Source organism: Tamandua tetradactyla, chromosome 2, assembly GCF_023851605.1.
Source record: "Tamandua tetradactyla isolate mTamTet1 chromosome 2, mTamTet1.pri, whole genome shotgun sequence".
Lineage (NCBI taxonomy): Eukaryota > Metazoa > Chordata > Mammalia > Pilosa > Myrmecophagidae > Tamandua > Tamandua tetradactyla.
Window position 1 is genome coordinate 33,266,055 of NC_135328.1, and position 15,280 is coordinate 33,281,334.

The window sequence follows — 15,280 nt, forward strand, 5'->3', positions numbered from 1 at the left end:
GCTATGTAATCTTGAGTAGGCTGCTCCCCCTCTCTTTGCTTCCATTTCCTCATCTTTAAAATGACACTACCAATGTTATCTACCTCACAGGGTCATGCTGAGGATTAAATGAGATAGCACATGCAAAGCTTTGAGGGAATGTGTCATATAAAGAAAGTACTCCACAAATGTCAGCTATGGAAATCACAGAGACCGTGTTCATTGCCTCTGCCACTGATTGCTGTGTGGCCTGAGGCTTATAGCTTAATCTCAGAGCTTTAGTTTCTGCCTCTGTAAAATGGGAAACCTAGCAGTCTAATTGGCACTCTTTTAGTTCTGACCAATAGAAACAAAAATCACGCTAAACTAGAAAAAAATGGAGGGGTGTCTTATTAAATTAGGGGGTACTGCCTTGGTACCCAAGGGCAGAAGAGGAAAGGAAGTCTCATATGAGGATTTTGACCCAGGAACTAGGAACTCATCAGGAACTGGGCTTTCTCTCTCCATCCCTCTGGACCACGGGTCTCTTGATGTCTCAGCCCTAATTCATTCTCTCTCTCTTTCCTTCTCCCTCTCTCCCCCTCTGTTTCTCTCTCTCTCTTTCTTTCTCTCTATCTCTCCCTCTTTTCAGGTGGGCAGTCAAAATGGCCACCCTACCTTCCTCTCAATGCCAACATTACATGCTAACTGATGTCTCTTGAGTTTCCATCTAAATTCTCGGAAGAGAGAATATGGTCGAGCTCATCTCTGGTGCCTGTAGGGGCCGAATACTAATGCCCAAGAGAAGCAGAGTCACACGGTGCCCAAAAGCTGAGGGCCAGCTTCTGGGGAAGGGCGGTGGGCTGGGCAGACCCCTAGGTGTTGGACCTCGTAGAGAACTGTGAGGATTCGCTGAGATCAGGGACATGAACATGCCTAGTCTAGTACCTGGCATGCGGACATGCTCAGAAGGTACATTTCCTCCTACTGAAGGCTAGAGACCTTTGGGGTAACCCCTTTGTGGGTGAGGATGCTGAGGCTTTGTCTGGGCAGGAGGTGGGACAAATGTTTAGCTAGTGCCACAGATTGGTGAGAGGAGTAGGGAAACAGGGGTTGCCCCAGAAGGGTCTCAAACAGAACCTGTGGCTTGTCCAAAATCCCCAGGAGACACCCTCATGGAAAAGATAGTTTTAAAATGAAACGATGGATTCTAAAGGGTGTGCTATCTTCTTCCTTAAGTTGGGTTTCTTTCTTTAAGCCTAAAAAATGAAGGAAGTACTCTGGAAGTACCCCAGCCAGGAAGACTGGGGCTCCGTGAATTTCTTTACAATGGGAGAGAACCAACACCCCAGTTTTATAAAGTCCCTTAGTAATTTATCAAACAAGTTGGAGGCATTTTCTCATTTGATTGACTACTTCTTATTTGATTGATGGGGGGAGATAACATACATTCACCACCATTTTCAGGGTGTGAAGGTTGAGGCTTAAGTCCCTTGGCCAAACCAGCAAATGGCAGTCCTGACCTCCACAGTATTCTTCCCACAGAACTCCAGCTGACTCTGTGGAACTTTCTGGTGATTGAAAGCAAAATCAACAGATTTTTAAAATCATCTTGCTTTCGTTCCGGAAGTTTCTTCTTTTCTTTCCTTTCATTCCTCCCCCACCCCCACCCCACCCCCATTATGAGACAAAATTGTAATGAGGCCCCAGATCAACCTGCAGCAACTTATTTCCTCAAGAGAAGTCCTCGCAAATCATGGTGAAATCTCTGGAGAAGCAGCCACCTGAAGCCTAGGCAGTTCCCCCAGGAAGAAAAGTTACTGAGAACAAAGATCCAGGCCAGGAGACCTGGAACCAAAAGGAAGAAATCAAGCTGATCTCCTAGGCTGAGAATCAGAATCGAAGCCAAATCCGAGTCACGTCTCTAGATGCAGCAGCAAATGCTTTTTATGTACCTACAGTAGACTGCATGTTTCAAAAACCCACCCTGTGGAATCTGCCATCTGATGAAGCCTAGAGGAGATCTCGCATCTTGGTTAAGACCTCATCCAGCCCCTGCAGTTAGGCCCAGGTCAGAATCCCTGCTCTGTTCTCGCCAGATTGTGACCTTAGCCACCAAATGTAAAATCTAAAATGGACAAAATAAAAGTGCCCATCACACAGAGTTATTTAAGGGATTGAACAATACATGGTAGTTACTATTACTATTCCCAACTCATTTCCTATGTAATACACATAAGAAAACTTAAGCCCAGAGGGGTCCCCTCATTAGAGGGTCACCAGCCACAAACGGAGTGAGGCAGGATTTTAGAATATGGAGGAGCACTCAGCCCACAGGAGTGGACAAGGAGGGATGAAGATGGCAGGAATTGGTCCTTCTCGTTGTCCCTAAAATCCCCCAAGGCCCCAAAGAAGGCTCTTATCAGTCCTTTCTGCCAGGCAGGAGATTTGTGAATGGGTTTAACTGACAGTGTGGCCTCAGGCAGCCCTCAGGCTCTGGGCTCAGACCCAACTGGGCTCAAATCCCAGCTCAGCCCCTTGCCAGCTGTGCGGGCCTGCGCAGTCACGGAACTTGTCTCTGAGCCTCAGTTTTCTCAACTGTTAAATGGGGAGATTAACATTTATGTGCATGTTTTATGGAACGATCAGAAAAAACAATGAATGCCAGCATACAGTAAGTTAGTGTGCTGATATTAACCATGGCAGTGATCTCAGAGGCCTTTATCTGCAGAACCATCTCCACTGGGACAGAACAGGTCTAAAATGACAGTTCAGCCTTGAGGTTCCTCCGTTCTTGCCATTGACAGATGAGGAGAGTGAGGCAACGAAAGGTAAAAATGGAAAGCATCTTCCATCAGTAAATAGACAAGCTGACATCATGAACCCTGATGTGACACATGAAAGAGAACCCACAGCACTTACACAGCATTCCTGCCAAAAATGCATGACCCAAATCTAATCATGAGGAAACATCAGACCAATCCAGATCAAGGGACATTCTACAAAACAACTGGCCTGTGTTCTTCAAAAAATGTCAACGTTATGAAAGACAAAGACGGACTGAGGAACTGTTTCAAATTAAACGAGTCGAAAGAAATATGACAACTAAATGCATGGCGTGATCTTGAATTGGACCCTGGATCAGGGACCAAAAAAAATTATTAAAAAGGACATTTTGGGAACACTGAAATTTGAATATGTAGTATGTTACATAATAGGATTAAATTCATGTTAAATTTCTGAGTTGACAATTGTTCCGTGGTTATATAAGAAAATGTTCTTGCCCTTAGAATGTACATAGTTTTGGTATCAAGGGGCATGATGTCTGCAACCAGCTCTCAAATGGTTCAGGAAAAAAAAAAGATTATATATGTAATATATATAGACATGCACTGTATATGAATATTATGTATATAATACATATGCTAAAACAAATGTAACTGAATATTGACAATTGGTGAATGTGGGTAAAGGGTGTAGGAAACTTCATTGTACTATTCTTGCAACTTTTCATATAAGTTTAAAATTATTTCAGAATAAAATATTAAGAAACAAAATATCTGAAACGTTTGAAAAAGCTGGAAGTCTACACTGAAATTATTCTCATCAGAATGAATGCTCTTCATCGCATAGTTGATAAAATTGATTTATTGATCAACAGTTTGTTCACATAAAAATCTGCTGATAATTTTTTGCTAACAACATGAGTTTTCTTTTGTCACCATTATTCCTACTAGGTCCAATTTTCCCAGACAAATTTTGTGACCTAAATTTCATGAAGTAGATTTAAGGTCTTCTATCAATTTTTAATCAATAACAATTTTTACTGTGTGAAGTGTTACCCATTGTCATTTGTATTTTCTGTTGCTTATTTCTACCAGGTAAAAACTTTTCTAATTTTTGCAATTTTCAGTGTTACCAAGAAGATGTAATTCTTCAAACAGGATTTTTTTTTCTAAAATTAGTTTGTTTTTTTTTCCTAAAGTAGTTTAAAGGGATTCTCAACACTGGCCAGCCATCAGAATCAGCTGGAGAGCTTGTGAAACTAAAGATCTCCCAGGCTGTCCCCAACTACTCCCCACCCAGATTCTGAATCAATAGTATAGGGTGGGTCTCGGATCTCTGTTTTGTCTCTTTGTTTTCCCTGAGGACTCATTATTTGTGTACTACAGTTCTATAGATTTGTTTTTAAATTTTTCATTGTTACCATATTTATAATCTAACATTTCCCCTTTTAATCATATTCAGATATTTATTTCTGTGCAGTTGATTGTATTCACAACGCTATGATATTGTCATCACCATCTATTACCTAAACATTTCCATCATTCCAAACAGGAACCCTGTACATTTTAAGACTTAACTTCCCATTCCCTATCCCCAGTCCATCTCCTATATTCTAGATTCTGACTGTATGAATTTGCTTATTCTAATTGTTTCATGCCAGTGAGATCATATACTATTTCTCCTTTTGTGTCTGGCTTATTTGACTTAACGTGATGTCTTCAAGGCTCATCCATGCTGTCACATGTATCAGGACTTTATTCTTTTTTTACAGCTGACTAATATTCCATTATATATGTACACCACATTTTGTTTATGTGTTCATCAGTTGATGAACACTTGGTTTGCTTCTATCTTTTGGCAATTGTGAATAATTTGGTGTAAAAACATCTGTTCATGTCCCTGCTTTCAATTCTTTTGGGTATATACCTAGGAGTGGGATTACCAGGTCATATGATATCTCTATACTTAGCTGTCTCAGGAATGGCTGAACTGTCTTGTACAGCATCTGTGCTATTTTTCATTCACACCAACAATGAATGAGTGTTCCTATTTCTCTTCATCCTCTCCAAAACTTTTAATTTTCCATTTTTTAAATAGCAGCCATTCTAATGGGTGTGAAATGGTATCTCATTGTGGTTTCACTTGGCATTTACCTGATGGCTAATGATGTTGGGTATCTTTTCATGTGCTCTCTGGTCATTTGTATATCTCCTTTGGAGACATGTCTGTTAAAATTTTATGCCCATTATTTAATCAGGTTGTTTGTTTTTTTATTGTTAAATTGAAAGCTTTCTTTAAGTATTCTGGATATTAATCCTTTATTAGATATGTAGTTTCCAAATATTTTCTCTCATTTGTAGGTTGTCTTTTACTTTCATGATAAAGTCCTTTGAGGCACAAAAGTTTTTAATTTTGATGAGGCCCCATTTATCTAATTTTTCTTTTTTTTTGCCTGTGCTTTTGGGGTAAAGTCTAAGAAACCATTGCCTAACACAAAGTCCTGAAGATGCTTATTTATATTTTCTTCCAGAAATTTAATAGTTCAAGCTCTTATATTATGGTCTTTCATCCATTTTGAGTTGATTTTTGTGTATAGTGTGAGGTAGGGATCCTCCTTTTTTTTTCTCTCTTCCAAATATAGAACCAGTTTTTCCAGAACCACTTACTGAAGAGATTGCTCTTTCACAATTGAGTGGTCTTTGCCACCTTGTCAAACATCATGGCTGTAAATGTGAGGGTTGATTTCTGAACTCTCAACTCTATTCCACTAAAGTTTATGTCTGTCCTTGAGCCAATAGCATGCTGTTTTGATTACTGTGACTTTGTAATAAGTTTTAAGATCAGGAAGTATGTCTTCCAACTTCATCCTTCTCTTTCAAGGTGACTTTGGCTACTCAGGGCTCCTTGCCCTTCCACTTAAATTTAATGATTGGCATTTCCATTTCTGCAAAGAAGGCTGTTGGAATTTTGATTGAGACTGCATTGAATCTATAAATTGCTTTAATTAGGATTGACATCTTAATGATATTTAGTCTTCAAACCCATGAACATAGAATGTCCTTCCATTTATTTTAGGTCTTCTTTGGTTTATTTTAGCAATGTTTTGTAGTTTTCGTATACAAATCTTTCATGTCCTTGGTTAAATTTATTTCTAGCTATTTGATTCTTTTAGTTATCATGAATGGAATTTTTTTCTTAATTTATTTTTCTGAATGTTCATTGCTTGTGTATAGAAACATTATTGATTTTGGGGTGTAGATCTATACTCTGTCACTTTGCTGAATTTTTTTATTAGCTCTAGGAGCTTTGTCGTGGTTTTTCAGGATGTTCTGTATATACAACCATATCATCTGAAAATAGGGAAATTTTATATCTTTCTTTCAAATATGCGTGCCTTTTATTGCTTTCTCTTGCCTAATTTCTCTGGCAGGAACTTCCAGTACAATGCTGAATAACAGTGGTGGCAGTGCGCATCTTTGTCTTGTTCCTGATCTTAAAAAGAAAACTTTCAATCTTTTACCATCAAGTTGAATGTTAGCTGTGGATTTTTCAGATACGCACTCTATCATGCTGAGGAAGTTTTCTTCTATTCCTATCTTTTGAAGTGTTTTTATCAAGAAAGGATACTGGATTTTGTCAAATGCCTTTTCTGCATCAATAGAGAGGATTATGTGGGTTTTCCCATTCAATTTGCTAATGTGATGTATTACATTAATTGATTTTCTTGTCTTGAGCCACCTTTGCATACCTGAGATAAAACCTATTTGATCATGGTGTATAATTCTTTTAAGATGCTGTTGGGCTCAGCTTGCTAGTATTTTGTTGAGGGATGTTACATCTATAGTCATAGAAGATATTGGCCAAAAGTTTTCTTTTCTTGTGGTGTCTTTATCTGGCTTTGGTATGAGGGTGATATTGGCCTTGTAGAATACCTTGGGGAGTGTTTCCTGCTCTCCAAATTTCTGGAAGAGTTTGAGCAGAATTGGAGTTTAGTCTTCTTCGAATGTTTTGTAAAATTCCCCTGTAAAACCATCTGGTCCTAGAATTTTCTTTGTTGGGAGGCTTTTGATTACTGAGTCAATCTCTTCACTAGAAATTACTTTGATGAGATCTACTTCATCTTAAGTGAATGTAGGTCGTTTGTGTGTTTCCAAGAATTTGTCCATTTCATCTAGGCTATCTAATTTATTGTCATATGGTTGTTCATAGATATTTTCTTATAGTTCTTTTTATTTCAGTGGGGTCAGTAGTAATGGCCTCCTTTTCACTTCTGATTTTCATTACTAGTATCGTCTCTCTTTTTTTCTTTGTCAGTCTAGCTAAAGGTTTGTCAATTTTGCTAATCTTTTCACAGATCCAACTTTTGGTTTTGTTGCTTCTTTCTGTTGGCTTTTGTTTTCTATTTCATTTATCTCTGCTGTGATCTGTATTATCTCCATCCTTCTGCTCCCTTTGGGTTTAGTTTGGTCTTCTTTTTCTAGTTCTTCCAATTTGTTCTCCTTTTTTAATGTGTGCTTTCAGAGCTATAAATTTCCTTCTCAGCACTACCTTTTCTGCATCCCATAAGTTTAGGTATGTTGTATTTTCACTTTCATTTACATCAAGATATTTCCTAATTTTGCTTCTGATTTCTACTTTAACCCATTGGTTGTTTACGAGTATATTGTTTAATTTCCATATACTTGTGAACTTTCAATTTCTCACCATTGTTGATTTCTAGCTGCATTCCATTGTGTTCAGAGAATATACATTGTATGATTTCAATATTTGTTAATATATTGAGACTTGTTTTGTCATCCAGCATATGGTCTATCCTGGAGAATGATCCATGTTCACTCAAGAAGATTGTGTATTCTGTTTTCATTGGGTGAGAGTTCTATATATGTTTGTCAGGTTGAGTTGGTTTAATGCATCATTCAAGTCTTGTGCTTCCATATTGATCTTCTTACTAGATGTTCTATCCATTATTGAGAGTGGTATGTTAAAGTCTCCTATTCTTAATGTAGGACCTTCAATTTCTCCCTTCAAATCTGTTAGTATTTGCTTTATGTATTTTCAGGATCTGCTATTAGGTGCATATACATTTATAATTATTACATCTTCCTGTTGAATTGACCCCTTTACCGGTATATAATGACCATTTTTGTGCCTCATAAGTGTTTTTGATATAAAGCCTATTTTACCTGATCTTAGTATAGCCATTCCAGCATTCTTTTAGTTACCACTTGCATGGTATATATTTTTCCATTCTTTCACCCTCAACCCACTTGTATCTTTGACTTTAAGGTGGGTCTCTTGCAGAAAGCATATAGTTGGGCCATGCCTTTATATCCATTCTGCCATTGTCTTTCGACTAGCGAGTTTAATCCATTTAATCCATTAAAGTCACTACTGATAATACAGAACTTTCTTCTGCCATCTTGCTATTTAGCTTTTGTAAGTCCTGTACCTTTTTTTCCCTCACTTCCATTAAGGCCTATTTTTATACGTAAATGCTTTTTTGTGTTATATCATATTGAGTGGCTTTTCATTTCTCTCTATATATATTTTTCATCTGTTTTACTTATGGTTTCCATGGGGTTAAAATTTACCATCCTAGATATGTAACAATTATACTTGGTTTGATACCAATTTAACTCCAATAGCATGCACATATACTTTTTCTATACCCCACTGTCCCCCCCCCCCCAATTTATTGTACTTTTTGCCAGTGATATCTTGGTACATTGTATGTCAAAAAACTGGGATTTATCATTATTTTTAATGCACTTGCATTTTAATACCTGTAGGAAGGAAGATGTGTCATAACATACCATACAATTCAATACAATAATACTGGCATTTGTAATTACCCAAAAGGTTACCTTTACCATAGGTCTTTAATTTATTTATGCTGCTTTGAACCACTGTCTAGTTCCTTTTGGTCTGAAGAACTTCCTTTAGCATTGTTTGTCGGGTGGGTCTAGTGGTAATGAACTCCTTCAGCTTTTGTTTATCTGGGAATGCTTTCATCTCTCCCTCATTTTTGAAAGAAAGTCTCACCAGATAAAAAATTCTTAGCTGAAAGTTGTATTCCTTCAACACTTTCAGTATTTCAACCCACAGCCTTCATGTCTCTATGGTTTCTGATGAGAAATAGGCACTCAATCTAATTGAGACTCCCTTGTACATAACACTTTACTTTTCTCCTGCAGCTGGCAGAACTCTCTCATTGTCCTTTGCATTTTGTAAGGTAATCAACACGTGATGGGGCATATTTTTCTTCATGTTTATCCTGTTTGATGTTCCCTGAGCCTCTTGGCTATGCATATTCCCATCTTTTCTAATTTCAGAAGTTCTCTATCATTATTTCTTTGACTATTCCTCCCACCCCTTTCTCTCTTTCTTCTCCTTCTGGGATTCCCATAATGCAAATACTGGTGGCTTAATAGTGCCCCACAGCTTTCTTAGGCTATTTTCACTTTCAGCATTTCTTTTTTCTTTCTGCTTCTCAGCCTGACTAATTTCAAATGTCTTGTCTTCAAGTTCACTGATTCTTTCTTCTGCCAGCTCCAATCTGCTCTTGAAATCCTCCCTGGGCATTTTTCATTTCAGTTATGGTGGTCTTCAACTCCAATAGTTCTGTTTGGTTCCTTTTTGAAATTCCTATCTCTTTATTACATTTTTCGTATTGCGCATTCATTGATTGAAATGATATCTTTCATTCTTTCTCTGTTTTTTCCTTCATTTCCCTGAGCATTTTTAAGATCATTAATAAAAAATTTTTATTTGGTATGCCTAACTTCTCATCTTCTTCATTGGCATTGATTAGTGAATTTGGATCACTGGTACCTGGCTCAGAGGGAAGCTATTGTTCCAGCTTTCCTTGGACAAAGGCAATGGCAGCTAGTATTTCAACCCCATCCTGACAAAGGCAATGGCAGCCATTGTTACAGCCCTCCCCAGACAAGAGCAGAGGTGGTGGAGATTTAACAACATAAATCTTTAGCCTCTACCTTCAATTGGCCATCATTGCCTGTTTCTTTGTTTGTCTTGTACTCTTTAGTTGCACTCTGTACATTTTAATACTTTAAAATGTTGACTCTGATATTTACTCCCTGGGGTGTCTGTTTCTTATCACTCTCCCTCCAGCTCCTTGCTGGATGCTATGCAGTGTACTTCTGGCCTCTGGGGTTTAAAAATAGTTGTTTCAGACAATTCCTATCTATTTAATAGTTGTTTTGGTGGAAGAACTGAGTCCTGAAGTTCTCTACTCTGCCATCTTTCCCAGAAGTCTTTAGATCTCCATATTTTTAACAAACCTCCAACTCTTAAGTTCTACTGCAGTCTCAGGATCACCACTTGGTATGGTCCCCATGTTTCCTCATATTATTCGTTATTCTAAACTCTCTGGACTTTGCTGCCTTCATTATTTTAACATTCCATTTCCCCCAAATTGACTATGAGATCCTTGAGGAAAGGGAATAAGCTAATGGTTTCTTTATGGCCAACACAGCCTGTTAAACATGCTAGGCAGCAAAAAATATTAGCTGATTGATTGTTGGCTTAACCAAAACCTTGAATATCAGGATCAAGAGAAAGAATTTTTTTTAAGTTGCTTTAATGAAGGTAAAGTGATGATTAATCCTCTCTGACTTTTATCCCAGTCTATCAAGAAACAAAATCCATACATCCATCCTTCACAACCTCAAAGGACCATGGGATGTTACACTTCTTTTTTATTCTGTCGTAGACTGATTACATCCAAGGCTCCAATTCTTTGTTTCTCTCTGTATCCACCCCTCTTTGCCATGTACCTTTGCTGTTCTACACACTAGAAAGGTGGCATCTATTTCTCCATGCCTGGATTCTAAATTTGGCCAATGGGATGCTAGCAAATCAGACATAAGCAGAGACCTTAAAAGTGCTTGTGCCACTGGCTTTGCTCTCTGCACAATTGCCTTCACTATGAGAATATGCCCAAACAAGCCTGCTGGAAGGATGTGACAGAAATGCAAGAACAAGCTCAGTTGCCCAGCTGATGTGCATTCTCCAACTGACAGCTAGCCAGCCCTGAGTGCGAGTGAGCACAGAAGAGACTAGAAGAATCAACTAACCTAAATCCTCAACCCACAGACTTATGAACTAAACAAATGCTTACGAAATCACTGAGTTTGGAAATAGTCACACAGCATTATTATGGCAATAGAAAGCTATGTCTTCTCTCCTTCTTTTCTAATCTGCTACAATTTCTGCTTCTGTCAGGATGATATGACTAATTTCTCTGACTTCCCAGAGCCGTCATAGGAAGTAAATGACAGAACTGGCCAAGTCTAGTGTCTGGCAGTTATAATCTAAAAGCATTATAGATTATAATGCTTTTAACCTATAATCTTCTTTCCCTCTCAAAGGTTACCCGCTTCTAGTTTACTGGGAAAGAGGACTATAGAGGGCATCCATTCTCCATTCCCCTTCACTATGGTGAAAACATCTCAATTTTCTTTGAACAAGCACGCCTCCATCCTCAGTCTATGTATTCTGTATGGAATTGCTCAACTTACCTCTGAGTGCCAGGTATTAGCATGTCACCCAAACCTGAGCAATCAATCTATTCCACTCCCCTTGGTCCCAAATTGGTTCAGGAATGGTCACATGGCAGGCCAAGCCAATGAGACTCAATTTCAAGAGTTTGAATGGAAAGATTCATTTCTATTGAGATTACTGTTGAGATTACTGAAAGGATACAGTCTAAGTCTAGAAGAGTGAAGGGCTTCCATGTAGAAAAAGTTTGCCTGAATATAGCTAACACAGAGGCAAGCAGAGCCCAGACATAGGAAGAAACAAAACCCTGATTACGTGGTTAGAATCCCTGGATCCAGCCAGGCCTGGAGTTGTATGTGAGCCAATATTCCTTTCTATTGTTGATAAGCCAATTTGAGTAAGGGGATTCTGTCCCTTGTAACTGAAAAAGCTATTTGTCTTGCATTCCTCCTAGGTCACCTTCCTGACTGCTTTGCTTCTTATCATAGCATGCGCATCCATGGTGCTGTCTGCCCCACTGCTGTGAACCACTGTGTTCATCACTGCTGGTCACCACCTAGAGCTCCCAGGTAAAGTCCCCCTGATAGCAGGGAGGATGGTGGGTAGGTCTAGGGTGACCAGGCTACCTAGTTTGTGCTGGGCAATTCTGGTTTAGGCTTGTTGTCCCAGAGTAATTACCCCTTTCACTGTTGATAGTGTCATTGTTAGGATAACGAATTACATGGTCACCCTTAACAGGCCATACCTTCTTTTATTGTGCCATCCCTTTATTCTCTACAACACACACACATACACACACACGCATCCCCACCCCCACTGAGCAGTAGTTTCAGACTTCATTAAAGGGTTAGGATATTTGGAGGGTCTAAAAGCGTAGGAGGTATGGCAGATTCCAAAGACAGCTGTTTAACAATATTTCCCACCCGACATGTTCTTCTTCACCTTCAGAGGTAGAGTCTAATTCCCTTTACCTTGAATTTAGGTGGGCTTGTGATTGCTTCAACTAACAGACCACGTAGAAGTAATGTTGAGTGACTTCCCAGGCTGAGTCAGGGAAAGGTGACGTAGCTTCCACCTTATTCATGAGAATACTCATACTTGGAGCCCTGAGCCATCATGCAGGAAGTTCAACTTCCCTGAAGCTGCCATATTGTAAGGAAGCTAAGCCATCTTGAGAGGTTACATTTTGTCACTCTTGAGGCGGTCTGTGGGGGACACTCTAAGATGGTCCTCAATTAATCTCACCTCCTGATATTCACACCTTTTAATGATCCTCTCCCTTTGAGTGATGGCAAAACCCATAACTTAATTCTGATTGAGAGAATATGGCAAAGGTGATGGGATGTCGCTTCCATGGTCATGTTACATAAGATGGTAATTTCTGTTGAATTCTGTCAACCTTACAAATGAATTTGGAAGCAGATCTTTCCTCGGGTGAGACTTTGATGAGATTTCAGCCCTTGAGAGAGACCCAAAAGCAGAAATTGTGAGACAATTTCTCACAGAAAATTTCCACAGAAATTGTGAGATAATAGATGTTGTTTGCTTCAAGCTGTTAAATTTGCAATAATTCGTTACACAGCAATGGAGAACTAATTTGTCATCTTAGACTCTGAGTCTTCCCGGCTCAGCCATCAGACATGTGAGTGAAGAGCTTCTGGATGATTCTAGCTCCCAGCAGCTTTTCAGTTACCACCAAGCCTTTCTTTCTCCACAGCTGAGATCCGAGACATAGTAGAACAGAGGCAATCCATCCCCTCTGTGCCCTGCCCAAATCCCTAACCACAGAACCCATGAGCATAATACAACGTTGTTTAAAACAACTACATTTTGAAGTTGCTCTTAACACGGTCATAACGACTGGAACAGGAGATGCTAGTTTTAAATTGTACATTAAATATAGCCTTTCTCATGGTCCAGGATAGAAATAAACTTCCCTCCCAGAGTCCCTAACATCACTGCTATGTCCTCTGATCCTTCCCTCTTCTTAAGAGCATCCCTTGCAGGAATTTTCTGCTGACCTTTTGTCAACCCCTTTGCCAAGGGCATATCTTGCCCCAGGTTGCCCACCAACAGTAAATGTCATAGCAACACAGAACTCCTGGTAAAGCTTTGATGTTATGGCTTATAAGGACCTGATTAAAGTCTAAACAAAGGCTGCTCTGCTTCTCATTATTTGAGTGGATGGGGGTGGCTTTGTTCTTTCAGTTACACAATTCAAATCTCTCTAAGTTCTATGTTTTCCTGAAAGGCTCTGGTTAAGGACCCACATCTACTGTGGAGAAGGAGGGGAGGGAAAGAGAAGGAGAGAGGAAGAAAAGGAGGAAGAGAGGCAGAGCAAGTGTAGCCAGAGAATTCAGCAAGAGGATGAGGTTAAGTTCTGGCCCAAACCATCAAATCTCATTTTTCTCCCTGGACTTAAGAGAGACTCTTCCTCAGTCTCTCACACACTTGCACACTCACACATTTGCACACTCACACACACACTCACTCACACACACACACTTCTTCCTTGTGTCTTCTCTACCATACCAGGACTATGAAATTTGGAACTGCATCTATTTCTTTTAAAAATAATGCAATCAGGCACGACTTTCAAGATCTTCAAAGAGAGAAACATTCTCTGTTGAGTTTTTCAAGTCATTGAGGACTACCTCTTTATGCACCCAAACTTTGATTTCAGTTGAAATTTGGAAGGGAAATCTTGCTGAAATGCAGTGTGCCCTTCCCTGCTTCTTAAACAACAGAGAGCAATCCCTCTTGCCTCCCTTCCTGAAGCATCCCATTGAGCATTGCCTCACAGCCTATTAAATAGGTGAATTAACAGAGCCCTGAAGTCAGCAAAGAGTGAATTTTCAAAAGAAAAACATTTTCCCCAGATACTTGAGTGCCGTTGCATATGCATTTGGTGTTTCAGAAGTCAGTGTTTGACTATATGAAATCAGAAACAGCCCTTCCGTGATGCAAATGCCTCTTTCTTACCAAAATCCAAATGTCATCCAGCCTTGCCAGCTTGTGGTTTAAATGAGCTCACACTGTATTTATTTAGTAATTACTTACCTAGTGCTTGCAATGAGCTATTTTAAATGGATTAAGTCCTTATAACATAAATCCTTATAATCCTCATAACACCTTTATGAGGTAGGTACTCTGTATCATCATCCCTGGCTTACAAATGAGGAAACAAGGCACAAAGAAGTAAAGTAATTTGGCCAAAGTCACAAAGCTCATAAGTAGTTATATTTTGAACCCAGAAGCCTGGGTCCAGAGCCTGTACTTATATTTACTTTGCTATGCTGCATCTCATTGATGCAGGTTCCCCGCCTATGTAGTCCAGCATTTAAGGCTCCCTTATAAGGTTCTCATCCTTTCTCTAATTATTATTATTTCCAGAGACCCTGGCAGGTGTTGCATGTGGACTCAGTGTTCCTCTGGACACTACTCCTGGCGAATAGATTTGCTATTGCATTACTCTATCCATTTTCTGTTGCGACAACAATGCTATGGAGTGAAAAACCCCGAACTCAGCGGCTTCAAATAATAAGCATGAATTCAGTTTATGAGTCTGCAGGTCAGTAGAAAGGTGCTTCTGGCCGTGGCTGGGCTTGCTCATGGCTCTAGAGATGGGTGGGATCTTAGATGACCTACAGTGGCTGTGGCTGGCACTACTAGGGTGTGTTGGTTCTGAACCATGGGTTTCTCATGCTCCAGCAGACCAGCCCGGGCACATTCTCACAGAAAAGCCAGAGCAAAAGCAGACAAGCCCATTTGCGCAAGCACTTTTCCAGCTTCTGCTCCTATCACATTTGTGAGCTTCCTGCTGGCCAAAGCAAGTTACATGGCTTGGCTCGGCATTGGAGTGGGGGGACATGTCACACTTACCTGTCACAGGCATGGATACAGGGAGGTATGAAGAATTAGGGCCATTAATGCAATCAACCACCCATCAATTTTCTTTCTCCTCAAAGAATTTCTGAGCAAAGTTAAATTTGAAAATAAAAATTAATTTAGAAAG